This window comes from Filicampus tigris, chromosome 4 (assembly GCF_054856515.1).
Source record: "Filicampus tigris isolate MCC_2025a chromosome 4, RoL_Ftig_1.0, whole genome shotgun sequence".
Lineage (NCBI taxonomy): Eukaryota > Metazoa > Chordata > Actinopteri > Syngnathiformes > Syngnathidae > Filicampus > Filicampus tigris.
The window spans coordinates 17504989-17532327 of record NC_141220.1 but is presented as its reverse complement, the minus strand read 5'-3'; the positions used below and the strand labels follow the sequence as shown (position 1 = coordinate 17532327).

Sequence of the window (27339 nt, the reverse complement as noted above, 5' to 3'; positions counted from 1 at the left end):
TTAAATGTTTAACCAGTCTTGTCCGAAATGTCCTTGTCTGAGAAGCTACTTGCTGTGTGTGTCAATGTAATTACTACGGTAAACTGATACTTATGAGTAATTTATGATTCTGTCATCTTGTAACAACAAGTACCAAAGCCTATTTAGCCTCCTGAATTTTACTTGAATAAATCAGACTCTTATACCTTTTTTTGTCAATCATCTGCTCAAATTAGTTTCATTATCCTAAGTTGTCATTCTTTGATTTACTAAAGCAAAGTAATGGTGATTAGCTCTTGGCTTTTATGCGCTGTGGGTCTTGTCACGTTTTACCTCAATTGATTTTTTTTTCACTGTGCCGTGAAGTCGATTTATTTGTTTGAAGGACACATCTTGCGGTAAACGGAGATGCTCGTTAAAAACATGTTTTTTTTTAACATGCACGCCACCCATTTAACAGTACACGCAAAATAGCGTGGACAAAATTGCCATGAAGTGGAGATACATCTTTTTATCAGACATTGACAGTTGACATTAACCAGCTGGTGGTTTAAATGAATCGATAGTTCCAATGCAAGTCTCTGTTTCTTGTGCGGCGCAGAAGGTGTGAGCAGAGTGCGTTTATCTGCAATATCGCCCTTCCGCCACTTCAGATTGGCCCATTCCCTGGTGGTCTAATTTATGTTAAGTCACAAACCTCCCCTATGGCTGTTTTGAGATGTTCAGAATGGAAACTGTGTGCTCCAGGTTTGTGCCAGTGCCACAATCCCCGGTGTAATTGTTCTCTATGGGAAAGCACATCTCAGTGAAACCATCTGCAAGTCCATGGGGCAGTTTCCGAAGAATGAGTGGACTTCTTAGGGGGTTCCCTCAGCAATCCAGTTTCTCTTGTGAAGCAAGTAATTAATTCAAATCTCAGGAAGTCAATAGCTGCCCGGATCAGAGGCACGTCGTATGCAGCTGCTGATACCTCCGTACATGCTGCTTGTCTTCTCAGGAAGTCACCAGACTACAATGGGTGCATACACCCACACAGGCTTCAGATGACACAGAATTCAAACTGTTATTTTTGTGCACCTCGATGCTACAATGCACTTGTTGCTAATCTCTATTGCGATGGGGATGTGAGTTGGCAACACACTTGGGAGTTGGGCTTCTTTGTGAATGATGAAATATACTGTCAGTTTTCAAAGTACCGTCTTTGTTTCTTGAAAAACAAAAAATGACAATCACCAATACCTCTGCCAAAGCGGTACTGGTTCAAGAAAGTCACTAATTAAAAAAAAAAAAAAATGTAGTTCAGACTTTTACATTTGGTGTAACTGTATGGCTGTTTTTGTGATGAGGCATCGAAAAAGCAGTCACTCCTCTCTACTTTTTTGGGGTCATTAAATTCGTTAGTACAGGATGATGAAACGCAAAGTAACAGCCAAAAGCAGAACTTTAAGAATCATCTCAATTTGGTGCACCCAACCTTCTCTGCCTGTGACCTGCAAAATGGAAAACATGAGACTTGACGCTTTTTTTTGCGTTTACAACTTGAAGGTGCGCACTTTCGGGCCTGGATTCAAATCAAATCGCCTTCGGTGGTGGATATTTAAGTCGGAGGCGAGCGAGGCGATTCACATGGCAGTTCACCTCCTCTTCTCGCTCTCCTCGAGACGGGGCAGGGCCCAGGCTAAATGCCTCGCTGGGCCGCTCCCTAAAGCTCATTGTTGTCCGGCCCATGGAGGAAGCCACTGCTGTGCTTCCAGCCTGTCGCTGACAAGTGTAAATAAGGATCTAAATAACAAACAGGGGTATGCAGGCTTGCGTGTCACTCTGAGCTTCACAAGGCAATGCTTCAGACCAGCGTTGGCCAACCTTTAATGACTCTGCTTGTCAAAGGGGGCGAGCAATGGTCGACTAATTTCCTTTCATAGACGTCATTAGATTGCACCGTAGAAGACAATTGAAAAGGAAGAGTCTGATAGTTTGGACCTTTGGGTTGTGTCACTTAATGTTATTTAAAGTGGATGCTTTTCAAGATTTATTTCATGGCAGGAGCAAGTAGATTATTCAGGTGAGTAAATTGACAGTTAAAGCCAAAATGGAATACTGACTAAAAACATTCGGTACACCTGTACAATCTAATATGATCCAATTAGGGATGCAGTTAAAATATTATGTCAACAATGGATTGACCTGTTGATTATTTTTACAGCAGTGAATACGTACTATTCCTAGCCTGTCATTCTGAGAATTTGCGAATTGTAAGTTAATTTCTGTAATCAATTAATTGATTAACAAAATAGTTGTTGATTCATTTTCTACGCGATTAAAACAGTAAGAACCAAACCTAAAAATTCTCCCCAAAACGCTGAAAAACATTCGATGCACATCAGCAAAATGTGAGTGTGTTTGCTGTAATGTCTTATGTTGCTGATCCGATCAATGACATCATTGATCGATCAGCAAATTATGACTTAACAATTGATCACCTGTTTTGCATAAAATGCAAATATCTGCCGCTACGATCCAGCCAATCAGATCTGTGTAAAGTCTAATTGTTAAGATGTTGGTTATTGCAATTTTATTTATTTTTTACTTTCTGTAGAATTGCATCCTATATTATACAGTATATTCATAAACATTTTGTCCTTCTCATGAAGCTGAATTGCTCAACACAAATATGAGGAACATCTTTCTGCACCACTGCAACTTACGACCACACTGATAAACCCATTGGTGAATAAATACTTTAAAACTCATCATTAGCTTTGTACAAGGTGACTTTATGATACTCCTTTTTTAGTAGATTTCAGGCACCCCCGTATTGTATAGTGCCATAGTCGGTAAGACATTTTGCTGTTTAAGCACACTTTAACCCGAATCTTAAATACCATGTTTGCAGGCTGAATATATTTTCCCCACGAGAGCCAGTTAAACAACTTTATTGACATTTCCACTGTGACCAAATGGAAGCCATGTCAACAAGTTTTTCTCCCACTTGACCCCTGACAGTCAGGAGTCCCGCTCCTCTTTGCGTGGAGTGTGTGTTGTGCGGCGTGATGGAGGGTCCTCCAGCATATCGGCGAGTTATGAGGCCACCTCCCGCTATGCCCTCTCTGGCTGACGAGCCGCCCTGGAAGGGGCTTGCCCTCGCGGCCACAAATCAGCAGGGAAAGCAGGCTTGTATCTTCAAAGGCTGGGCTTCAACCCCGCCCCACACATGATTTACAGCCCCCACAGAGACAAAGTTAGGCATGGCCACTGTCTTTGCACCTGGGCCTTTATCAAGCAACCAGGATGAGCTCTTTGCAGAGGACATTCAAATGTACAAGGAGCAGATTAGGCCGACTCAATCTTCTTTTGCTTTTGGAGAAAGAGAGAGGACTGGCTGACTTCAAAAAGCCTTCTTTTGCCTCCGCTTCTTAAACGAGTGAAAGGCTTCGCCAGTGAACACAGCCTTGTGTATTCAAAGTGCTAATTCGCAACTTATTCCTCTAATACACTCACGAAGCACTTTTAATTGTGTTAGTTCGCATTCCAAAGGCTTGTTTGTAGCTTTTAATTGGGGGTCTCTTTGAAATCATTGAAATGTATGACATGTGGGGCCAACTTAAACAGTTCCCGTGCTTGGCTCGGAGGCGGAATTTACATTCCCAGGGCCTGGGTGCTTGCTCAAATAGAGGCTATGACACTAATGACGCCCCACTTTTCAAATGTAGCGCATGCTTGTCATTGTTGTCATTTCAAAGATAAACACAGATGTAAATGAACAATTATTTGTGTGTTTTGACCATTGCCTTTTCTTTTGTTGAATCAGCACAAAAATCATGTTTAAAGGATTTTTTTTTCACTAGTTAAATTGAAATTACTAAATACACTAGTCTAGTCACTTTCACCGTTTTTTAATATGTGAAACGTCTTAAATTGGGAAAGGCTGTGTAAAAGGTTTGCGAGCTAAAGGGGGGTAAGGGAGGGGGTGGTTGATGGTGTCTTTCTCTGTCAATGCACATGTTCACACTGTGTTCAAAACACTTTGGCGAGTCTCAGTTACTTTTTCAGATAAACTCCTTTCTCCCTGAATGAATTCTTTCTTGGGCCTTTTCTGTCGAGCTCTCCTGAATCATCCTTTAATCCAGAGAAAGGGAGCCCAGGACTGGCTGTCATTTAGCGCTGCTACTGCCAGGACTGCTGGCTTAAATAAAGTCAGTGTAGCATGAATCTCATTCTGTGTGGATGTATGGCCCTGGGATGCTGAATGTTGCGTCTGGAGAGCCAGTCCTCCTCCAAAACCTCCGTGCGAATGCTTGGCGACTGCACGGTTACCCACAGTAAAAAAAAAAGAAAAAGAGAGGACCACCCACTTAGGGTTGAGAGGGGATTTGAAGCTCCCCCTGCCTGCCCATTTCTTTCGTAGTCTTTCTGATGGTGTTTGCAATGTAACTCTTTAGCTGCCTGAATGCGAGGCTTCAACTGTTGAATTTTGGGTATGCCAAGACGTCTGCACCAGTGTGCCGTGGTCAAAACAATAATGATGAACTGCAGCAATGTAGTAGCATTGGTGCTTCATGTTTTCCCCCAGCAAAATGTATGTTTATGTGTCCAGCAGAGTGACTTAATACTGTTTTGTACTTTTACATATCATTGCCCGAGAAAAAGAAAGTATGCAGTTAAGTCAATATCCTCGTCATAATCACAAAGACATCATCAAAATGTAGCAGAATAATGAAACTTCCAGGTCTTACCAGTACGATGATAATTCTCTTAAAATATGTGTACTTCATTTTCTACCATTTTTCTTTCATTGGACGCACATGAATTTGACATGTCCCAAGTTATTTGATAAAAAAGAGTCGTTTTCAACATGTATATCAGGGCTACAGCTATCGGATATTTTAGTATTCGCGTATCTTACTGAAAATTCTATCGACTAATCGAGTACGTATTCAGATAAATACAGAAGACCAAAAAAAAAACACTTCACCACTTAATAATGAGTGACGAAATGGTTTTTATTTTAGATAATCAAAATGTTTTTATTTAAATTCAAACTGTGCTTTCCAGCACACTATTTTCCTCTCTAGAAACATGAATAAGTGAGATTTTAGACAAATCTCTCCCCATAGATTTTGTTCTTTGAGAGGAAGTGACATTAGAACCTCAGTAGCCATTTTGACAGCTTTAAGAGCACATTTGAGTGAGCCTGTCTGGTTTGTGAAAAAGTGATCAGAAGGAACGGCAACTGTGCCAGGCTGACAGTATCAAAGTGTGCAGCATCATTTTCATCTATTGAACTGCATCTGAAAAGTAACATCTGACGTCTCTCGCCAGTGCCCTGTCCTTTGCTGCTTAGGCTAGCTGCTAGCTGCTAACGCTGCTAGCCACTATCACTGGAGCCGTCAGTAGGCTAAATGTAGCAACAGGCGCCGTATAAGACAGTGTCAACGGTGGCAGCAGTTTGTGATGGCATTATAAACACCTCAGCTACAATCCAAAAGACAAGTCAAAGCACCTGTTACACCGCAACAAGCTACAACAAGCATGTACATTGTCCGCTTGCATTTAATTTATATTGGAAAAATAAATCTGGGATCGTAACCATTATGCATTTCTATTTAATAAAAGGAATATAAGGTTCAATGAAAACTATAACGTTTTTCTGGTGAAATGGGGAAGTCTCAAAGGCACTTTTTGGTAATATTAACTCAGTTAGTACGCATGTGCGTAGTGTTTCTTCACAGTTACATCAATCCAACTACTGGCCTGGCATGTAAATGACAGTGGCTACGTTTACATGGACCAAATTTCTTTAATACGATCAGAGTTCGGATTAAAATTCTGATTGGATGCATTGTTTTCATGGACGGAAAAATAATGATCCGATTAGGACTTGCGTGCTCATGCATCACACTTTCGAGTGGAACAAATTATTTTGACATGTGCAGATTGACCAAATATTCCGGCAGTAGTAGTAGAAGAAGCGACTTCAGTTTTAGCAAAACATCGCTCTGTCCGTTTCTACTTTAAATGTTAGTGTTATTTGCTTATCTTTCCGGTTACGTCGATTCAACACTTCTAAATGGAGCTACAAATGTACCAGTTCAGTCTTGTCCCCACCATGTCTTTCGCTCGCTCTGCTGTTTTTTTCCCCAAACTTTATTGAATCAAACAACAAACAATCTAACACTCGCTCTGCTTCTACTATCTTCCAAGAATAAGATAAATGCCTAGCCTATAATGACATCGCAGAAGAAAGAAGAAATCTTCGCATTTTTGCATGTTTTGTTGTTGTTTTTGTGTAATCTTGCTAACAAACAAAACTGAATTTTAACCTGCGGACTGGAATGATAATCTGGTTTATGGCAACAGTTTGCGTGACTCTGTATAAATTTCATATAGGTTACATGCCTTCTCCTTCTTTGCGCAGATGACCCAGGGTCTTTTCTCCCTTTGCCTTTGCCACTCTTCTTTGAGGTCTTGTATATTTGGATTTCCCGCTTCACCGCTCCACCCCAACATGTTCATTTTCAACTGCCCATCTCCATTTACAAGCTGTTTTTATCAACTTTTTCCACAAAGCCCAACAAAACGGAGGGAGGGGAGCTTCGCCCCCAGCGGGGGGTCGAACACCGCCGGGAACATTGTCCATGAACTTCTCCTCATCTCCATAGCCCAGTGTTGTAGACAAACAATCTTTCCATATGCACAGGACAGGGTCACGGCGTTAACAGACGAAGGAATGCTGTGTGGAGAAAATATTGTCCACCAATGACACAGAAGTAATTTGGGTCTCACTGAGCGTTTCCATCGGGCTCTTTTGTTGCCTCAAATGTTTGACCCGGAGGTCCCTGTCAGCGTCGTTCTTAATGGCAGCCCGAGCAGAGTGACAGGCCCAGAAAGTAAAACATTTTACTACTAATAGTGGGGCTCCAGAGGCTTAGGCATAAATATTTAAGCTCCTCTCCCTTGTCCCAAATACTGGGGGGTCTCCATGGTGCGTTTATCTATAATGCAGCAAAAAGAGCAAATATATCCGCTAGATGCCACCATTATGCCTTGTTGGCACTTTTTTCACCCTCTTTTCGAAGAGTTGTTCAATGGAATTAGAGCGCGTGTTAACTCAAACTTTTTCTTTTCACAAGAAACCTCCAAAGCATGTTTAGCAAGCCTCGCGGGACTTCAAATATTAAACCGGCTCTCGTCAATAAGACGGTTTCCTTCATATGGCAGAGAAGTGCAAGCTTTAGCTTATTTCTCAAAGTAAACTTCATTAAAAAGTCTATGTGGTTTGTGAAGGTGGTCTGACGTGCCTTGAATGATGGTCTCCCCAAACAAAGCTGCTACACAAGCCATCGAATTATCTCTGTCAAACTTTGGCGTAATCTGAGCTGATCCTCTTAAAAATATTTAAATGAAACCATTTGCACATCAATTGGCTCCATGGCAACACTGTGTGTATTCTTCTCGGGGGTGCCTCTTTAACACTGAGCTTTAGAAAAGCACATCTCCTTCTGTTGTGTTGACAAACAACAAAACAAACAATATTAAATGGAGGAGCTGGGCTTTTTCACACCATTGATGGCTAGAGGATCAGAAAGGCGGAGGGAAATGGAGTTGAATTGAACACTCAAGTTGGAGACGTCAGTAATTATATGATTGGTGCTCTGGGACGTGTCGTTATACATGGGCTATAAAGCCCACTGAGAGCGTTTGGAATGAAGAGAGGGAATCCAATGCAGGACCCTTCATAAATATTCACTGAGCCACCTCATCAGTACTTTATGGCTGCATATTATTGCTGCCATGGTGAGCCCTGGGAGGAACTCCTCGCCCCCTAGTGGCAGAGCAATAAATTAGACTCAAGTTGAAATCAAACTTGAATGGCATCTGAATGTATTAAAATGGAAAAGAAAAATCTGCGTGCGTGTGGGTGCTGTAGAGACACGATCATGTTGTGGAAACAACGGCGCTTCCGCCGTTCTTCCTTTTGTATTCCGGGAAACAAGAAGAACACTGTATTAATATATAGCTGGTGGCTTAATGAGGATTTGGATGGTGGATTAATTAATTTGTCGCTAATAGGCACAAACACGAGAAAACAAACTTCTTTACTTTAAGGCTGGGATGCACACTTCTAAGTAAGTAATGTAAATTATGCAGATTGTGTTGGTTATTCTGACAAAGAGGTTTTTGTATGAGGTGCTTTAAAAGATTGCTCCTTCCTGGCATTTTATCAATTGCACACTCCCATAAATAAAACACCAGGCGCATTTGAATTATGAGTCTGCTTTGCTCAAACAAATACCGTGTCGTGATTAATGATATGGATTGTTCACAAAGGATTTAATGTCATAATTCACGTCACCTGCGTAGTACAGCACACGCACTCATTTAGTTAGCGCCGCAGTTCAAATATTAGTTCTTAAACTGCCATTCAAATTAGTATTCTGACTTCCAAACAGACAGTGAGTGTTGCAGCTTTTGTCCTCGCCAACTTTTTGAACTCTGCTTTCCCGCAAGAACGTGGCTCACTGATGCAACCCAAACGAAGATGTGGGGATTAGTAGCAGACTCGTAACTCTGCTGCAATCCATGCCTGCAAACGTAGCCCCCTGGTCGTCTTCATAAAATGTGCTTTAATCAGCAGCGCATCAATTAACAGCCAACAGTTAGAAATAAAATGTCACCTTGCCGTTTCAGGGAGAAGCCTTCTCCCCTCAAGCTTTCAAGTGGAGAACTTTCAAATCCTTTCTTATGGTAATTTCCTGACGGTGCTGTGTGCTACCACACACAATTTCATTGACTTCGGGAGGGCTAATTATGTTTGCAAAGTTTTCAAACGCAGCAAAGCAATTAACACCAAATAGTTTTACTACAAAATGGGAGAATTCAAACACGTTTTCCCCCCTTGAAGTTTGCGTTTGGACTAAGGCCTTGTCTACACGTAGCCGGGCTTTTTTTAAACAACCGAATATTCCCCCCCCCCACTCCGTGTTGGAATACACATCCTCGTTTGTTAAAAACGCAGCTAGACTACACCGCGTAAGTGTGTTTTCAAACGCATTTACAAGCATGACAAGCGTCTAGGCAGCAGAAGTTAGCCAAATACTGTCCAGTCAGAAGGAAGTTCCCGTCCTTTGGCGTCACTTCTACGAAACCAAAAACATGGCGCTTGTTCGTGAGGACCGACCCAAGGAGTCAAAACTGCTTACGGTATATAAATAATAACACTGCCCAAAATGTATAATACTGAAAAAAAAATACCAACATGCCGCATTAAATGCATTCCATTCCATTATCAATACTGTTTATCGATTTGATGCTTTATCCCCTTATTAATTCTTATTTCGTGATGGAATTAAATTACACATATTGGTTTGTTTACATTAACTGTTTATCATCTTCAATTTAGGACAGAAATCCGTATCCAGTTTGCACTCATAATCTGTGATATTTCCTTCAGAAAAAAAAAATGACTAGGGGATTTACTTGGCAAAGTATGTCAAGAGATCAAAAAGCTGAATGCAGTTTTTGCATACCTTACATGATATTATCAGATTGCCTTCAGGAATTAATATTAGTGCAGAGAAAATGAAACGATACAACAACTAATATAACAACTTTAAACAGAGATTCAGAACAGTTAAAGGAGAGCTTCTAAATTTCATCATTCCTGCAAGGATTTTAGCGCTTCTTTAATTCACCCTTTTTCCACTGCACTGCAAGTTTCCCAATATTTGACAATGGTACTGCTAATACTGTACATTGGAATATTTACAGTGCATTCAACTTGATCCAAAACTAAAATTCAGATACAAAACCAAAAGATTTTCTGGAAAAAGAAAATCAGAGTAGGGGGAGCCTCCCCAGTGACACAAGTGAGAAAGATGACCGCCCTAGCACCTAATTACCTCAAACCAATCACACCTGAGAAAGAAGAAGAAAGAAGGAGCTTTAAGTGGCCTCACCAGTGACCAAGCCCTGGCCAATTCAAGCGCTGGTGCCTTTTTTTTCCCCTATGAGGAATCAATTAGCGGAATTGCAAAGCAAGCTGACAAACGATTCCTAAGAATCAAATGACTGGGAACCGGTTCTCAAGAAGAAGCGCCTTTCAATAACATCCCTTGTGGAGACTGTGTAGAACAATAATAGTTACTGCAGAATCCACAGCTATGTAAAGCGTCAAGGCAAGCTAACTTTTTAGCATGGGTGAATATTTTTGATCAACTCTAACCGTAACCCTAAATACCAGTACTACAATGACGGGACCATGATAAATGAAATGACTTAGCGACGAGCAGTGTTTTATGTCACATATGTGCTATTGGCTTGGCGTACTTGAAACCTAAACTGGTACTGTATAGACAGTAACACTTCATCTCTTGTGCCTACTTTTTCCAATGGAAAGCGTCAATAGGGAAATTAGCTTCTCGTGCAGTAGAAAAGGAGCATTACAGGCTAAAGGGAATGAACACACTTTACCTTGATGCAGTAGAACCATGCGAATTCTCCCAGCCAATCAACAAAGAGCTAATTCACCCACGAGTAGAAAATAGGTGACATCAAAACATTGGGTTTAGCCTTAGCAATAATATCGCTGTAAATGTCACAAATGCGAGCATAACTGAAACCATGTTAACTGTGTTTTGTGTTTTGCATATAATGCTCAATATTTCAGAATAACTGGTGGTAATATAGCAGTAGTTGGGCTTTGAGGGGGGCTGCTTCAGACCAAAATATGGAAATTGGGACTGGTTGCTGGAGAGTTGCCAGTTTGCTTCCCAAGTACTACTGCATTGCCCTTGAGCAAAGACCGCGCCCGCCTTCCCCTCCAAAATTGCTCAGGGCACTTGTTCATACGCAGCCCCCTCATACTGACGTCTCTCTTTGTGCATGTGTGTATACCTCTGGCCAATTCCATCACTTTTAATAATAGAGTGAAAACTATGAAACATTTAAATTTGCCCTCTGGTGGTGTAAAATAAAAAAAAGGGGGCTTTCTCAACATGGATTTTATTTTGCGATAGAAGTCGGCCTCGCGTGCAAATATCACATTGTGAGGCCATCCCCTTCCGTCCTCTGGGTCCAAATAATGGCTTTGGACTGAACAATGCAGAGGTGGGTTGGAGCAGTGCAGTATATCAGCCAAGCGGCGCCCATGTGATAATTCTCCAAAGTTAAACAGCCATAAACGGCTTGAGAACTCTGACCTTCACAATCTAACTAAGCAAGAGGAGCCAATGGTGTGGAACAGACCCATCTAGGCAGCCGCATGATGATAAACTATGCCCCCAGCTTTGCTAAAAAATAACTGTATGTCTTCTGTGACATATATAGTGCCACCATTTCAATACGATCCCAATTTATTTTGCACTAAAATGGTTTATTGTCGGCAGTAAAGCATGTGCGGCAGGAGGCGGAAGGACGCGGCTTCCTCGGTGCAGCTAAGCGCGTCTCAAAGGCACATTGTTCTCTTTGCAGCTCCGGAGCGCTTGGCGTCGCCTGCGAGAAGGCCGTAAGAAACTATCAAAACTTATAAAGCTTATCATTAGTCTGCCTCTTGTCACTCACTCGCGCTGTTTTACTCGCAGCTGGCTGTTTTCCTCTGTCGACTTTCTGCAAACTTGGGAGCAACTTCCAATGCGAGACAGACGGAATAATTTGATCTCCTACCATATCAGAGGCGTTTTCGAACAACCCCCACCCCTCTTCCCGGCTCCAAACACACGCGCGCGCACGCGTGCGTGTACACACAAATCCAATGAATTTACAGACGTTTAGGCTCTCGAGCGGTATTTGTCACTTTGTGTCAAAAAAGTCATCACGGGGATAAAAAGGAAAAATCGCTTTAGCGCGCCGTGAGCCTTTGCCATGATGCAGGGTCATTTACAATCCTATATCCTATTCAGACAGCGAGCAGACGAGCCAGCCGTGCATCTTTCACCACGCCGTGCCCTTCACACTTGTCATAGCACCACCATAAACAGCATCCATAACAATTGAGGCCTCTGAGGGAAAGGCTCCGCTATGCAGAGGAGTCTCAGCTCGGGCGTCCTTTGCTCCCAAATAGATGTGTTTTTCAAGCGGTTGGGAGAAAACATGGCTTCTTGTCACGAGCGGTGCGTTCTCAGCAGGAATTACAGTTTGCAGCAAACGGCCCTTTAATGAATGAATAATGTAGTGTTTAGTGAGAGGCTCTCCTTATTTGTAGAGGAAATCTTTACGGCTGTGTAATTAATCATAATTAAGAAGATTTTGACAAGAGCTGAGGGAGCGAGCAGACAGCGCTGCCTCTCTAAATTCCCACCGAGGGCTGCAGGAAGCGATGGGAAGAGGCGGCTAATGAGATCCATTTCCAGTAGCTCTTGTTATGATCTTTGCTTTCCTTTGTGCCAAGGCTCATCATTGGGGGGGCTTACAACCGCTGGCTGGAGAAGAAAGGACGCGCACCTCTTTGTTTCTGTAGACCTCCTACTCCAGATCTATTACATTGCACCTCACAAGGCTAAGTACCATTTAATTTAGTCGCCCTCACGTATTTATCATCTGCTGGTGATTTATGGGCTTAGAATCCCTGCACCGGAAATGCGGCACGTGGTGTGTCTTTGCTCTGCCGGTTCTGCAGAATTTCACACAATTTGAATTTGTCACCGGAGTCGTAATGTGCAACTTTTTTTTTTTTTTCATCGACAACAAGCTAAGCATGGCTGCAATAACTGATTAGTCGATCGGTAAACATTCTGGTTTTTGTTTGGTTAGAGTTTGACCCAAAAGCCTCCTATTTTCTTAAATCCAAATCTTGAAATGTTTAATTGTAACAACTGCTGTGAAAAAGATTATAGTTGAAATGTAGGTAATAATGTTGAAAAATACCCATCTGCCATATTATATGAATGTCCAATTATATTTTCAAAAACAAGCATTTTTCCCATTAATTGATGAGCAGTTGTCCACACAGTTGATGAAGAAATTATTGACCAGCAGTATATTCAAATGCGCCGCACATACTTTGTGATCTTAAAAAATGATTGTAAGTGTATCCAAAATGGATCATGCACAGATCGCTAAAAGGCTTTTGGACAGGTGATTGTTGTGAAAAAAACCAAAAATACTGGTAAGAAAATATAAATAAAGTTCATGAATCATAAAATGATGAGGCTGTATTTTGGGCAGTCTCATAAGCAACTCTCGAGTTGAAATGTTAAAAGGGGACATTAAAGAGAATGTATTTTTCAATTGCTTGTTTAGAAACAGTTCAGCCTCTGGGGTGCCTGCCCACACATGAATTGTAAAATCAAACAACCAAGTAAATCTTTACTGTCTGCTAGTTCTGAAAATGTGCTTGTGCACAAACTGTTGCACACTTCCACCTCAGCAGTGAAACAGGATGATGCTTGGCTTACTTGCATGAGACTGGGCTGGCCGTCAAAATAGGCTGAATTCGGCAAGACAAGAGAGAAGGGGTGTAAAGTAAGCTTTATTTATTTATTTTTATTTTTTTGGTCCATAGGTTATTTTGTTGAAAGCAGTACACATAAATGTTATTTAGATACCTGGGGACTTTTAAAAAAAATACACAATATGTTTTTTTACTATTTCAAGAAGTGCCTTGGGTTAAAAGTGTAGATTTATATTTTCGTTTATAACACTGATAATAGCATTGTGGTGCTTGATGTATTTCATTTTTTATTTATTTATTTATTTATTTATTTTTTCCTGGAACCCAGACATTAGGTAGACTACACATCACATTAGTTCAGGCACATTGTTGCTTGCCTTTGTGGAGTGTGATCATTTGTGCCCCACAGGCCAATAAAAGAATAGCATCTGCTTCTCCTGCCCAGTGAATTGCTTCTAAAACAACCCTATAGTGGTTGTTTAGTCATACAATTTAATTACTGCTCCGTATTAACTATAATACATACAAGGTAAGAATTTAACAATTCATTAAATTACACAAGGTCTTGTCCATGTTCAACCTGGATTTCAACCAGATAGTCTTTATACAGATTTCCACAGTGTTCAACAAAAAAATGATACTAATAATAGCAAGTCAGATGTCTTGATTTAGGCCATTGAAGTCTGACCTCAGTGTTGTTTTTCTCCTCTTGAACTACATGTGTGCTTGCTTGAAATTGTCCCAGTCTCCAATTACATCGCTTGCGAGAGGACCGCTGACAGAGGTCAGTGACCCCAACATCGAGGCAAAGTTTGCGGGTGACATGTCGGCTTGTCAGCATCTGCTTGTGTGCGTCTGTCCAAAGTGTGACTGTTTGATTATGGAACGGCACTGATTTTAAGCCCTGGAGTTTCAAGTACTCAGAATGGCCTACTTTGGTTCACGTATTCATGTGATCACTTCGCGCAGGTCTGTTTTGCACTCCTCTCAGATAAATTTGCTCTGGCTTGTTAAAAATAGGTTTTCTTATTTATTTTTAGATATGATGAACAGTGGAATCTCCTCTATCGCCTTGTTTTCTATTTGATGATTTCCATGCGGTATTTCGATGTTTATCGCACGTAGGAAGGGATGACTCATCTTTGACCGCCCAAAAAGTGTTCACCGCTAGCTTGAATTCTTACATCAACATATCGATCACACATAATTTTGAGGTATTTGGAGACATACAGACAAAGTTACATTCAATTTGTATGATGCCAAAGAAGATGATACAGTGGCAAAATCTGTGTCGCCTAACCTTGGATGGGTTGGATGCGGGGGAGACGCACGGGAGCCGTACACTGAGAAAAAGCTAGCCCATGTGTGTGAATCTTCAGTAGCTAAACAAACAATAGGTAGACGTGGGTAGCACTGCAGAGGTGGCGTTTATGGCACACGTAGTCGTTCCCTATGCCTATTTCAACTCAAAATGCTTCTCTTTGCGCTCAGGGTCTGTGATGTCATTTTCAGTCGACAGAAGTGACAAAATGGACGCTCCAACTCTTGAACTGGTTGGTATGACGACCCTCAGCTCCTTGCGCTGTCAGTACATCACCTCTCATGAGCATGTTTTTTCTTAATCACCCTCCAAAGCGAACATACCATGTGCAGCAGCTGCTCGCTTGCAGGCCAATGCCCCAAGAGCACGCGTAGTGTCCTGACTCCTGACAACGTCTCACTGCGGTCACAAGCAATAGCAGCTCGTGTTGAATAATTTAGCCGCGCCTCCTACATAAGTCACCCAGGATGAGCCTGTAGTGCCTGAGGACCAATACGCTCGCCATCGTTTTACACATGATCCACTTTACAATGTTTAAATGCATTTTTGAAGTTAATGGCACAGATATTTATTGTGATAAGTGGCGCGGCACATGGCGTGTTTGCAGTAAAGAGTGGTGATTTGTTGAGTGATGTCAGAGAGCCGTCCCACTTGGCGACGAGCTGAATTGTGTTTGATTTCATAAATAATTGCAGTCATCGGGGACCCGCATTGTTTTAGGCTTAACCGTGTTGTTTACCCACGCCACATATGTCGGAGGGAGAGACGCTGTTGTGGATACACATCGAGCCCGGAGGAATCTTACCCAGGGCCTGTGCACGCTTGGCACGCGTATTAAAGACTTTGCCGGCATGCGTGTGTTTGTGAATTGGGAGCGAACTTGAAAGGAAGGGTGGAAAACAACATGCAACCATGTAGCCTACTGGAGGTATTAAGGCGAAGCTGTGAGCAAACACATCCGTAGTTAATGAGGCCCGGCATCTGGAGCGATGATTGGGATTCATCAGCCTTACGCTCCATCGCCGTGACGACCAGCGAAGAGACAAGGTGCCGTTTTCCCAGTGTTAACAAATTAAGCGACACACGCATGTCAGTTGGAAACGGAGAGGTGATTGATTGCTCCCTCGTTGCCGTCCCGTCAGCCGAGGATACATGAAAAGATGGAGAACGTTGGCGCCTCTGGCCCCGATTCCGCTTTGCACTCACAAATGTAGAAATTCTCAGAAAGTAAGGGGATAAAAGCGAGAACTTTTCCCACCCCGGTGACCCCAGGAGTTTTGCGAAAGCGTTTCGGAAGAGGCGCTCGCTCGTACGTTGAGCCTTGTGAGGGAATCTCTAGCGTGGACGGTTGTGTACAAATGTTGCATTGGTGTGTGTGTGCGTGCGTGCGTGAGCCCAAGCCGTGCGGGGGAAAGCAGAAAAGCTTCCTGTGCCTAAGATGAAAGCGAGCGGAGGTGGAGGTGTGGGTGCAGGTGCTTAAGTCTGCTTGTGCACTCTGGTGGGACCGCTACGTCCCTATTATGGTTGAATGCAGCAAGCTCAATAGTCTCAAAAAAACGGGAGAAAAAAGAAGAGCGGCGCAGTTAAAGCGGCATGGTGCCAATTAGCACGGAGCAGGCGGACATATGCCTCTGAAAAATCCTGATGAAAGTGCATATTGATGTCATAAATTAGCCGGGCACAATAGATTGTTGGGGTGTTTGTGTGTAAATGTTTAATTAACCCGCTCGCCGACGTCGCCGCTGCGCTTTGCATCCGAAGAATCAATCTACTTAGCGGCCCGTTTAACAACGCAAGACCCGCCTTGTATGACATGTTCATTGGGGACAGGCGAGCAGTTGTTAATGTCTTTAAATTAACAAAGCCATTAACCCGATGTGATAATGGCCGGATCTGTGTGTATGTGCAGGTTGTCCAAGGACAATAACTCGGTGTAAAACCTTGGTCTAATTCTCTTTATGGCTCCAGGTGAATTATCTGCACCTTGATGGTCACAGACAACTTTAAATCAGGTTGCTGCTGATTGAGTGAGCGTTCAAACTAGCGCTGCTTAATCAGGAATGAATCCTCTAATAGGACTGTGATTAAATCCAAAGTAATTGTGTCACAGCGTGAAATGAAGCAGTTTATTGTTCTTCCTCAGCTCTTCTTCACTAATTGCCTCGGCCACGAAGGGTACAGAATGTTCTCATCGCTTTTTGTTGGTTATGTTTCATTTTTGGAGGTGTAATTTGCTGTATTGGCGACGAGCTGACCAGAGGGAGTTTAGGACCCTTTTCAACTGCACCGGGCATGCTCGGTTCAACACAGCTCTCACTCACTATTGATTGCTTTTCCGCTGCCAAAGGCAGGTGCTATCGGGGAGTCTTTTTGGCATCCCGTCTTCCAATTTGCCATCCATTATCTGCGCCGCTTATCCTAGGGTTGCCAACTCCCTGAAAAATAAATAAGGGACACCTTATCAGCGGGGACGGCCGACCTGACTGCCTTCAACGAGGGATGGGCGTATCGATACCAAAATATCGATATTCCGATCCACAGTGCTCAATTTTAAGTATTGATCCTCAAGATAAAGTAGTGATATTTGCAATTAATTCATATATATAATAGATTCATTAATCTATCATTTAGAAGATTCTATTGTTATCCAATAAGAATATTCACAATGTGTTTCCAAGGGCAAAGAGCTTTCTGCCTTGGCAGAAACGGCTTTGACAAAAGTCTATTATGCTAGACATTTTTTTCTTAAAACTATTTAATGAGCAAAAGTGTTTTTATAAAATAAATGAAGACAAGGTTTTATTTTATTGTTTTTACCTTGAAGTGCAATTTAAGGCACCTTCCTTTACACATGGACAGCGCATTACAAAATAATCTCCACAATATTGAAAAAGAAGTTAAAAAAAAAAAAGCAAGGAACAGCTGTTGAAGTAGCAGCCAGGCACTTGTTGCTAATGATAACAGCTGCTTGCCACTAACGCCGGAGACTTGTGCCGTATCATACAATGAGAGCGTAATTAACTAGCGGTTTGTTAGCGACCTAAATTCGCGACTAAATATGACTTCGGGATGGCGTTGCGTTGATGTTGGTGGCATGTTGAGACGTTGAAAACGGAAGTCAAGGTAGCTGTTACGCCACCACGGAGGTCAACTCCAAAGTAAAAGTCTTACTAAGGCTATTGCATAGGTATCAATAGCGCAATGTGTTATTTGGTAAGCTTTATTTTAAAGTTAGCCTTTGCGGAGGTGGTGTGTTAAAGAACTGTTGTTCAATTAACCCCATCGACATTTTACACATCATTTTTTACTCTTACGATATTACGGGACAAAATCCGTCACTTTACAACTCAATACGGGACGCGTACTTTCGTTCGTAAATACGGGACGATTCCGTCTTTCAAGAGACGGTTGGCAACCCTAGCTTATCCTCACTTTACAGAAAAAAAAATCGAATTCACTCTTTGCTGTCATCACCAGAGTAGCTTGCTAGCTTCTCCTATTTCAATCGCCACAACTAAAAAGACTCATATAGTGGTACTTTGGGACTGTCAGCGAGGAACGAAGACAGTCACGCCAAGTGAAAGTCTGTCCTTGTCGCCCAAATATTATGTCTTGTAATACACAGCCACAGACACTGCAGTATACTATATGGCCATATGTGTAATGTTTGCGGGACGGAGGACCCAAATGCAGGGAGGCAGGAGAAGCAGGGGGTACTGAAGAAAATATTTATGAACAAAAACCAGCACAAACAAATCTTGAAAAGTCCAAGCAAAGAAACACTAGAGAACCAAAACACAACTCCAGGAGACACAAAGAACATGACAGAGACAATGATCCAACAAGGACAGAACAAAAACTAGGAACTTAAATACAAGCATACTGACAAGACAACGAGAAACACCTGGACGAGACACACAAGGTAGGGGGGAGCTCATTGTCTAACACAAGGGGGTGGAATGCAGACAGGTGGACACAATCATTGACGAGACAGACAAATGCTGAAAATATAAAACAAAAAAAAAACAAAAAAACATAACAATGTGACTGCTACAAGTGTGTGGGAAATATGTGACCAAAAATTAGACCCAAAGTAAGTGTATCCTGAATACAAAAAACAAGTTAAATTGAAACAGAAAAATGTTTTTTCTTTTATACTGTCTTTCATTTCCAGTCTTACAACCTGCTGCACTGTTGAACTCAGGACGACAATGGCCGTTTTGTTGAAGAGAAGCATTTACAGGACTCCCACTAACTAGTTCTACATAGAGCATTATGGTGAGTTGTGTTTTGAATCATTTGTTTGTATTACTTTCTATACCTATCCACCGAAATGTTTGCACATCAAACCGGTCCATGGTGCAAAAAAATATATATCAGTGATATCATCAAGGTTCATGACATTAGTTGACGTAAAAAATCTTTCATCGTTAAACTCCTAGTAGTATGTATCAAGTCAAAAGGAGATCCAAGCACGCCAAAGTGGAATCATCTCTTATAGGTTAGGCAGTCATTCAATGTCATTGTAACATTTCGGGATATATTGCTTCCAATGACAAAACTAAACACACGTCAGCATTAGCTTACCCTACTGCACCTCAGCTCTGGACACTGCAGTATTAAAAACATACATATTTCTCTTCTGCCCTTGGACGTCGATACCGTTGATGATAATCTTTTTGTGTTGTCAGTTTTTTGGTCATTTTGAAATAAATTAGTGTACTTTTTCCTCACAAGAGGAATCACATACATGTATTGACGTGTTACACAAGGTGAATTAATTTGTACAGCATATCAGTGCTTTGTTACCTCGGATAAAAAGGTTGTCTTTTCCATTAATTTATGTTTTTGTTTACTATAATGTTTATTCAAAAACAGTTTTTTATGCAACTATGAAGGAGTGAGTCAAAAGCCAATAAAAACGGCCATTAAATTTAAAGTGTGGACCCTGATAAAAATGTGGTGGTGTTTACATGACTGATTTAATTTCTCAATGCATAATGCATGCATTCCTAATGACAAATTTCAGACACATGTATGAGGTGGATGCCCAAGTGCGCAATTTTGTGCCGAGACTGATGCCATTGAAGTTCAAATATGTGTTCAATATTTTGCCATTGTATGTGAATATTTGACTGATTTGGATTTGTATTCTCTGCACTGACACTTAATAGTGAACAGCGTGTACACCCCCATCCACAGATCACAGAGGGAGCTGTGATGACCCCATCCCAGAGGACCCTGCTGTTTTGCCTGCAAGGTACAAACTGTGATGCTGAGTTTTTTTTTTCTTTTCTTTTCTTTTTTTTTTTTTTTTCATTTAATCACCGTGCTCCGCAGTTCACAGTGTTGCACGAGGAGGAGATAGCAATTATAACGCCCGGCGTGCGGCCTGCTGCACTCCTGCCCGTGCGCTGGTGTATTCCCCGGGGCAGCGCAGGGAGACGGGTGGCGGGGGCGCCATGAAAGGGAAACAAAATCCCCCCGTGGACATGCGGAGCTTATCACTGTGCGCTTGAGCCAACGGTGCAAGCTATACGTCACTAGAGCTTCCATTTGGGAGCTAAACACTTTGAAAGGAGTTTTCTTTTCCGGCAAATATCTGCTGTGGACTTACCAAGTTTACCTTTCCGAATCAAATCTAGTTTGATTACACTACCTCGTACCCGGTGGTTTACTTTAAAAATGCCCTTGAATGTCTCACAGTCCAAATTTGAAGGAGCAGTGCCTGTATTGTTTTTTTACTGAGTGGAGAGGATACAGCATTATAATACAATATTGATATTTCCATAAATAAGTACCCACTTTCCCACAAACTGCATCCGTCAGACTTCTCCACAGTGCGACGAACTAGCTCGACAACTTTTCATATCGTATCAATCCTACAAGGAATATTGTTGTTTATTGGCAAACATCCTGACACATCATCATACACAATGAGGCGGCCATGAATAATTAATGGCCTCTCACACAAAATATTCACTCGCGCTCCAATAGTGTTTACTCCCCTGCAGTCATCCACACTGAGGATAACCTCTGCCGTTCTAAGGAGCTCGGCGCCCGCCGCACAATGCAGCAAAGTTACAAGAGGCACAGTAACAACATGAAAGCTGCAAGAAATAGATCAGTAAATACACCGCAGCACTGTTTAAAGAGTGCCTCAATAACACAGGGCTTGTGTTTTGGGAGAGTACAGGGGAAAAAAAAATATCACCGTAGCTGGAGAAAATCTGTGGCTTTACCTGCAAACAGGTGATACAAAGCTTCCAGACCGTTTGGCTCTCAGGCACGGGCTGACAAGTGCAAAATGCAATTTAAACTTAATCATGTGATGTATATGAATTGACAACTGTGTACAAGGCAAAATCTGAATAAACAAAGCCGATGTATATATGGGATAACCACATGCATAAAAAACATCACACAGAGGAACCACTTAAACTCAACTCAACTCATCTTTATTTATAGAACACTTGAAAAACAACTACAGCTGCATGCAAAGTGCTGTACTGCAGTAAGAATCAGACATGAAAACAAAGACAGTTAAAACAATAAATTCAGAACATAACTGAAAGGCTGAACACAAACCGTTTTGAGACACTGATGAACCTCCAGTGTGTTTGTATTTTGGAACACTTTTCCCCACCAGAAATAATGGACACTGAAATAATTCCAGTGTCAAACGGTTGTTATAGCCCTTTATTAACCATAGAGGCAATGTTTTTCATGATTTCTCAAAATTCGTAACTTTCATACAGGTCTAAGAATGTTGAACGCTATTAATATTGAAACTGGGCAAAATGTAAAAACATTAATAGTAGCTTAACTAAAAATATTAGATGAGAGTGACACCACATTGGCTTGAATTCATGTCATTTCTTGAATGTTTTCTGTCTTATCTTCTAACGAAGAAGAAAATCTTGCACGGAGTTAATGCTTGCCGGAATTAAAGGTGAAATAAACCCAAGATGTCAAAAGTCTTCATTAGATTCTGAATGCGCTGAATCTTTTTTATAGCAGACACAGTCGCACGCTGTTTTCTCAGACAGCGCACTACTCGTGCTTCAACGACATTTCCGGTTCGCAACTGAAGCTGATTTCGCCATGAAGGGCCCCACGCCTTGATGAATTATTCTGTTTAATTGCAAAAATGCAATATCAATGGCTAGTGCCCTGTTTTGATAAGTGCTGGCACATACAATGTATTCTTGCAAAAGGCATTTTCGGGGTTAGTCCCCGTAAGTCTTGCTGGAGGGCATGCATGGCAGCTGTTTCAACTGTTTTGTGCGACTTTAGAGGCGTATTTCACTGATTATTTTCACTGAACTGGGAATGTACGACTTCAGGGTTCTACCATATTGGCAAATTCATTTATACAGCACATAGGCAACTCAATGTGCTTCATACATGCGAAAGCAAAAATAAGCATTGTCTGAACATAGTTTGCTGCAAACTGTATAAAAAAAACGACTCTGTGATGTTAACACATCAAGTGATTTTCATTTATTTAATTGACGTTGCTACGGTAATAAGAATTTAGAAGGATTTTCTACAGAAAGTAACGCAGTCTAAAGCGAAAATAGACAAATGCATAGATTGGGCTTCCGACTGTGCTTACTTAGTCCGATTTTCTTAAGTTTCCCGTCTATCGTTTATGGCCTACAAAATGTGCGTCCGTCATAGGCGGATAGACGGGCCGGTCCGTCACATAGGCGGTTTGCCCAGCTCGGGTAAATACAATGCGGTGTTTAAATGTAAATGTGTAAATCCTAATTACTTTACGAGGTAAAATAGCTAAACATTGATGAGGATTTGATTGGGCTAAAAAGATGCTTTGTTCGTTCGGCTGTGAAATAATTGTGAGCAAATGATCTCCTCATAATAATTGCAGTCTTTTCCCTGTCTTGAGTCCACACGCGTTAAAGCGGCCCTGCCTTTGTTTGGTGTGTTTATTTAGGCTCTGCACCAGCTGCTAACACATGTTTGCGTTGGGTTTGATTCACTGGCGCCAAAGATTTACGGTCGTCCTTTCGGATTCCGAATGTGGCCTATATTTATTTTCCGGCACGTTAATTATATTCTCGCCACATGTCTGTTATTGTAGCCGCGTTTTCGCCTAAAACCAACGCACTTCCAAGTGAATGTCGGAGTGAGCGTAACCCAGTTGGGTCGCGTCGACGGCGCACAGCTGAATATCAAGCTGCTGACTGATTGACTTATGGAAGCTGGTGCAGCCCCGGGGAGACGTCTTTGCGGGGGAACCGACACTCCCCTTGTAACCGTCTCGGAAGTCAATGCTATCACACTGTCAAACTCCGAACTTGCTTCCCGCGTGTCTTTCATTCCCCATCATCCACCCCCATCCCTCCTTCCTCGTCTCTGCATTCAAAATGATTCGCACAGCCTACAGCTACGAGCGCAGACTTTTTGCGCGCGTCCGCCGTAGACGGGAAGCGCGGGGCACGGGGGGCGCATCCTGGGCCGCGCTCACCAGGGAAAGTGACAGCCTGGATAATTGGCACTAATCAAGTGACTGCTTGTATTGAGGGAATGTCACTTTGGGCTCGGAGAAAGGAACGCCGTTGACCCATGGAGGTAGCGCCCAAGGCCCTCAACTCTCCTACAATGTATTCTGTCAATCCAGCAAGTGGGACTGTCATCATCCAGCAGCGCAGTCGATCTTTGGTCAATATGCAAGGGAAGAGAAGAAGAAAGTCGGAGGGGAAGAAAAAAGAAACGGGGGAGCGGGGGAGAGGCGGCGGCGGCGGCGGCGGAGGGAGACGTTTCCTATTCCACATGAAAACTAGGATGTTATGGAGAGCGCGCTACATTATTCTTTTTTAACATTTCTCTTACAGCGATGGCTTTGAATTACTGAGGACTTTTTTGTCGACAGCAAGTCGGAGATGAATCAAAAATTCATCTGAAGAAGTTGTGCGCAGGGCGAGCAGAATGTACCTCTGGTGGAACCAACATTTGCAAGAGTTCTATCTCCTTAAGCAATTATTAGCGGTGATAGTTTGACATGTGCAAGAGTTGTCAACAACTCACTTTAAACAAAGTACAAAGCAGAAATAAACAGTGCCCTGGGCAAAATTAACTTAGGGGACGAGCCACCTCATGAATTATAAATGACCACACTGCAGTGAGTGGTTCCTACCAGGAGGCCTCATTCAATGGGAGAGACTAACCTATTTTCAACACATTTGAAAGTCAAGTGACAGCCAGCGCCAAAGAATGCAGTTCAGGGAAAGATCAGTCTGTTATTTAGTAAACGACTTGTGTAATTTCTAAATTGTGCCAAACTAACCGTGGAGCGCCCTCGGGGGTTTGAGTCATCTGCTCCACACGTTTGCCTCCTAACTGCCATTCACGTGCAAATTAATTCCCCTCGCAGAGCGCCTTTTAATCCATCTCATTAGCAAAGTGGCCTATAGATAAAAGCCCATGTTTTATCTTTTTAATCCGCGCCTCCCTAATGCTGCCTGGAAATAATTGAAATGATGTCAACACCAATCGCGAGTCTGTGACTCTGTGAGTCATTTTGACAAATTGTTCGCCGACGTTAATTTGGCCTCTTTGAGCTTCGCTGTGGTTCCACGCCCCGTCGCGCCAGCTTTGGCTCTCCCGAGAAGTTTGAACTCATCCACAGGTTCGGGTTATTCCTCGTTACATGCCTTCGGAGTATTTCCTTTGTCACAATTCTCAAGGTGGAGGCACGGCACAGCTCCTGACCCGAGACGACAAAGAAAAGGGACCGGAAAAGCTCCCTCGATGCGACGACACGAGGAATCTGTCTGGTCAACATTGATAAAAAGATGGCGCCGTGTCCTGACGAGGGACTTTGTGTCTTTGCGCGCCCTCCGGGCTCCGTCTCGACGAGGTGCTGAGATGTCTGGATTGGCAGCTCTCTGGATGATCGAATCGCTGGAGAACCCAGCAATCCTGAACTTTTCACATTCCCTGTAGTACGAGAGGCGTTTGCATACCGAAGGCTTGACTGTGGAGAAAATAGACGCGCAAAGTCAATTAAACGGAGCACTCGGGCGGAATTCTCACAGCTACGTCATTCAAAATGAAGAAGCTAATGCCGCTAGGTGGGTATCAAGACATTTATTTAGGAATGGGCATTTTTAAAACGGCTCAGTTTGTCAAATGTGGAGGAAGTGGGACCACCGAGCGGTGACATTTTTATCTAAAGGCGACATACCAGAAAAACTACTCCGGCTTACTGTCTCGTGTGCGCTATTTGCTCCCAATATATCTTGGAGTGGCACCGTATTAAGCCGCACAAACGTGCGTGATTTATTTTAAAAGCTTCACAACTAAAATTAAATATTTAGCAGATTCAGCAAGGTAGGTAAGCACAATTGCTCTGTTTCTTTTTCCTGGTCACTTTGCTGTCAGGTAGAATTTGTGGGGCTCGATCATGAAGGCTCAAAATCGATCTTTCAAAATTGCCTGCTGTTTTCTCTGTTTTGTTTCCTTACGAACTTGAAGCAGAAGGCTCTGCCGCGCTACATAAGCAGTGAAAGGACAGGAAGAGGTGGGAGGATCACAGTTTCGGGACATTAGTCCAAAAGTGTTAAGGAATTCATTTTTTTGTGTTGTGAGCAATTTTAACAAGTTTTAGGTATGCTGCTGCCATGTAAAGTGACAAGAGAATTACGCAATTAAGATATTGTGCTAAAAAAATAGGACTTGATTTTCAGTTGCACGTGATTCAAATGTGCTAAACTAATACATATAATTTATTTTGGAGGACAACACAGTACATTGAATTACAAAAATTATTAAAATTACAATACAGGTTTTAATCGAATTAGTAAATCCAAAGGATCTTTTTTTTTCAGTGTGTCATACCCCTGCATGTGGGCAAGGATTGCCGCAGTCACTGATGCATTTTTGGTCAATCATTGACAGGACAAGCAGTCAAACACACAAAGACAAAATGAGAATGCTTGCAAGGAGCTGGTGTAGGCCACAATTCACGTCAAGACACTCACATGCAGACTGACCGACGTCATTCATCCAACACACAAATTCTTCAGTATGTACAGTAATTACACTTTATAAAACCACTTTATTTCTTCACATTTTCTTATGTTGCAGTTTGTTTTTATACAATACAGTGCTATTAAGTAAAAACGTAACAATTATTTTTGGGGGGAGGCTGGAACAGATTGCTGTAGTATTTTAATGAATTAAAATGGGCAAAATGTATTTGATCCACAAGTAAACCTAGTTAAATATGGTCACAGAATGATTTAAACAGCGTCCTTGTTTAAGATCAATTTATTTACAAATACGTACATATTTTTCCGACATGTCATACCATTACACAGTGCTACAGAAAATAAATTGCAGATTTACTTGTGTGGGATATATACTGAATAAGTGACCCTTGCGCACCTAATGTTATTTTTGGTAACGTAGTGGGCTGTTGCTGCTGTTGCACATTAGATTGGCCATCAATCAAACAAAATGACACCATTGTTTCTTTATATGTGTATTGTTTCGTGATAAAGAACTCAACAATAGTATTTCTTAATGCAAAAATAGCTACTATGATGAAATAAAACGGGGGGGAAAAAAGCTGTTTAATCCGTGCCTCAAGTGAGGGGACACGGCCTCCTATGGCAACGGGTCTGATCTTGATGGAGGTCGTTTACTCAAATTCCCAGCCCGAATTGGGATAGACAATTGCTTCTCATCACAACAAAATGAAAGCGAGCACTCCGCTAGCGCCATGTAAGTGAAGAGCCCGGTCTGACTCTCAGCCGTCATAGTTGCCAACATAGCTCCTTCCCTGCCGTTTGCTTTTATTTTCTTACAATTTGGGAGTTTATGCACAGCACGAGTGGTTGTTCGTCATCTTCAAACGACCAGTTAACGCAGCCCTCGTGCACACACACACACACACACACACACACACACACACACACACACAGTAGGAAGACAACGCTGTGATCCAGCTCTGCAAACACAGTGATTGGCAGGTGGATGGCACAAAGTGCGATTCGAGCGCAGCTTCACACGTTAATTGTAGTTGCAGTGAAAGGATGTTAACCAATATATGTTCAATGCTCTCTTTTTAGACGCACTTCTGAAGAGTCACTCTTCAAGCATGGCGGTGTTTCGTGAGCCGCGCCGCTGTAGTTTTTTGGGGAGATTTGAAGTGCCTTTTTTAGTTGGCGCGTCATTGCGGAACAACATTCCCCCCAGCTGTTTATTGGCAGCAAAGTAAACTAAAATAACTTCAGTTTGTTTTGAATTGAAAGTCTTGCTAAATGAAAATAAACAGCACTGCAGCTATGCACTGCAGAATAGTCTTTCTCCTCCAAATATATTTACTTTTTCACCTTAAACACATCAGTACTTCATGTTCTATTATTTGATTTGGCTGCTCCGACAAGGTCAAGACTTCTTGAAGGCCCCTGGACATATACGGCACGGGGCTTTGTTGTTTTCCGGGGCGTGATTAGGGCCCTCCGTTTGCAAGTCTATGCTGATGCGAAGAACACAGGATTTGGTGTAGAACTTTGCAGATGAAAGTAGCACGGCCGTGATAAAAGAGAAACGCATATCATGCTGCATCGCATTAGCAAGGTAGAGTTACTTGCAGCCACTCATAATTGTCCCAACATGCCTT

The 27339-nt window shown here is 42.2% G+C and overlaps 1 protein-coding gene across 10 annotated transcripts in view; it reads left to right on the top strand.

Moving 5' to 3' along the window:
• The window catches only part of foxb1a (forkhead box B1a), a 73008-nt gene that overhangs the window by 37727 nt on the left and 7942 nt on the right, over positions 1-27339 (top strand). For 6 of the 10 annotated variants that reach the window (XR_015086445.1, XR_015086443.1, XR_015086451.1 and 3 more), the window contains 2 exons: positions 18862-18965; positions 19862-19947. The gene's annotated coding sequence lies outside the window, so the exon portion shown is untranslated. Of the gene's footprint in view, positions 1-17966; positions 18610-18649; positions 18781-18861; positions 18966-19861; positions 19948-27339 lie in introns of those variants that run through there. The other 4 variants (XR_015086447.1, XR_015086452.1, XR_015086449.1 and 1 more) reach the window with 4 other exon arrangements.